This window comes from Madurella fahalii (genome assembly GCF_045866475.1).
Source record: "Madurella fahalii IFM 68171 DNA, scaffold_4, whole genome shotgun sequence".
In the NCBI taxonomy this organism is placed as follows: Eukaryota; Fungi; Ascomycota; class Sordariomycetes; order Sordariales; genus Madurella; species Madurella fahalii.
The window spans coordinates 2,370,001-2,372,500 of NW_027263974.1; the positions used below are offsets into that span (position 1 = coordinate 2,370,001).

The 2,500-nt window shown below is 51.8% G+C and overlaps 2 non-coding genes across 3 annotated transcripts in view; both read left to right on the forward strand.

Moving 5' to 3' along the window:
* Positions 1-1,351, forward strand: part of MP_IFM68171_r38 — a 1,794-nt gene extending 443 nt beyond the window's left edge. Inside the window, exon 1 of the ribosomal RNA XR_011605981.1 lies at positions 1-1,351. This exon is cut by the window's left edge and continues 443 nt beyond it. This is a non-coding gene — a ribosomal RNA (18S ribosomal RNA).
* A 166-nt stretch (positions 1,352-1,517) lies between these two features.
* MP_IFM68171_r39 overlaps positions 1,518-2,500 on the forward strand; it is a 3,641-nt gene continuing 2,658 nt past the window's right edge. Inside the window, exon 1 of one of the 2 annotated variants that reach the window (XR_011605982.1) lies at positions 1,518-2,500. This exon is cut by the window's right edge and continues 2,658 nt beyond it. This is a non-coding gene — a ribosomal RNA (28S ribosomal RNA). The other variant, XR_011605983.1, reaches the window with a different exon arrangement.

Here is a 2,500-nt window from a genome sequence, read left to right on the forward strand (position 1 = left end):
CCCGACACGGGGAGGTAGTGACAATAAATACTGATACAGGGCTCTTTCGGGTCTTGTAATTGGAATGAGTACAATTTAAATCCCTTAACGAGGAACAATTGGAGGGCAAGTCTGGTGCCAGCAGCCGCGGTAATTCCAGCTCCAATAGCGTATATTAAAGTTGTTGAGGTTAAAAAGCTCGTAGTTGAACCTTGGGCCTAGCCGGCCGGTCCGCCTCACCGCGTGCACTGGCTCGGCTGGGCCTTTCCTTCTGGAGAACCGCATGCCCTTCACTGGGTGTGCCGGGGAACCAGGACTTTTACTCTGAACAAATTAGATCGCTTAAAGAAGGCCTATGCTCGAATACATTAGCATGGAATAATAGAATAGGACGTGTGGTTCTATTTTGTTGGTTTCTAGGACCGCCGTAATGATTAATAGGGACAGTCGGGGGCATCAGTATTCAATTGTCAGAGGTGAAATTCTTGGATTTATTGAAGACTAACTACTGCGAAAGCATTTGCCAAGGATGTTTTCATTAATCAGGAACGAAAGTTAGGGGATCGAAGACGATCAGATACCGTCGTAGTCTTAACCATAAACTATGCCGATTAGGGATCGGACGGTGTTATTTTTTGACCCGTTCGGCACCTTACGATAAATCAAAATGTTTGGGCTCCTGGGGGAGTATGGTCGCAAGGCTGAAACTTAAAGAAATTGACGGAAGGGCACCACCAGGGGTGGAGCCTGCGGCTTAATTTGACTCAACACGGGGAAACTCACCAGGTCCAGACACGATGAGGATTGACAGATTGAGAGCTCTTTCTTGATTTCGTGGGTGGTGGTGCATGGCCGTTCTTAGTTGGTGGAGTGATTTGTCTGCTTAATTGCGATAACGAACGAGACCTTAACCTGCTAAATAGCCCGTATTGCTTTGGCAGTACGCCGGCTTCTTAGAGGGACTATCGGCTCAAGCCGATGGAAGTTTGAGGCAATAACAGGTCTGTGATGCCCTTAGATGTTCTGGGCCGCACGCGCGCTACACTGACAGAGCCAGCGAGTACTCCCTTGGCCGGAAGGCCCGGGTAATCTTGTTAAACTCTGTCGTGCTGGGGATAGAGCATTGCAATTATTGCTCTTCAACGAGGAATCCCTAGTAAGCGCAAGTCATCAGCTTGCGTTGATTACGTCCCTGCCCTTTGTACACACCGCCCGTCGCTACTACCGATTGAATGGCTCAGTGAGGCTTTCGGACTGGCCCAGAGAGGTCGGCAACGACCACTCAGGGCCGGAAAGTTATCCAAACTCGGTCATTTAGAGGAAGTAAAAGTCGTAACAAGGTCTCCGTTGGTGAACCAGCGGAGGGATCATTACAGAGTTGCAAAACTCCCAAACCATTGTGAACCTACCCAAAACCGTTGCTTCGGCGGGTGGCTCCCGGGTCTCTCGGGTTGCCCCTCGGCCCCCCACGGGGCGCCCGCCGGAGGTACATAAACCCTGTACTTTGTATGGCCTCTCTGAGTCTCTGTACTGAATAAGTCAAAACTTTCAACAACGGATCTCTTGGTTCTGGCATCGATGAAGAACGCAGCGAAATGCGATAAGTAATGTGAATTGCAGAATTCAGTGAATCATCGAATCTTTGAACGCACATTGCGCCCGCCAGCATTCTGGCGGGCATGCCTGTTCGAGCGTCATTTCAACCATCGAGCCCTCGGGCTTGTGTTGGGGACCTGCGGCTGCCCGCAGGCCCTGAAAACCAGTGGCGGGCTCGCTGTCACTCCGAGCGTAGTAGTATCACCTCGCTCAGGGCGTGCTGCGGGTTCCGGCCGTTAAACGACCCATTTACCCCAAGGTTGACCTCGGATCAGGTAGGAATACCCGCTGAACTTAAGCATATCAATAAGCGGAGGAAAAGAAACCAACAGGGATTGCCCTAGTAACGGCGAGTGAAGCGGCAACAGCTCAAATTTGAAATCTGGCTTCGGCCCGAGTTGTAATTTGTAGAGGAAGCTTTTGGCACGGCACCTTCTGAGTCCCCTGGAACGGGGCGCCATAGAGGGTGAGAGCCCCGTATAGTTGGATGCCTAGCCTCTGTAAAGCTCCTTCGACGAGTCGAGTAGTTTGGGAATGCTGCTCAAAATGGGAGGTAAATTTCTTCTAAAGCTAAATACCGGCCAGAGACCGATAGCGCACAAGTAGAGTGATCGAAAGATGAAAAGCACTTTGAAAAGAGGGTTAAATAGCACGTGAAATTGTTGAAAGGGAAGCGCTTGTGACCAGACTTGCGCCGGGCTGATCATCCGGTGTTCTCACCGGTGCACTCTGCCCGGCTCAGGCCAGCATCGGTTCTCGCGGGGGGACAAAGGCCCTGGGAACGTAGCTCCTCCGGGAGTGTTATAGCCCAGGGCGCAATGCCCTCGCGGGGACCGAGGCTCGCGCTCTGCAAGGATGCTGGCGTAATGGTCACCAGCGACCCGTCTTGAAACACGGACCAAGGAGTCAAGGTTTTGCGCGAGTG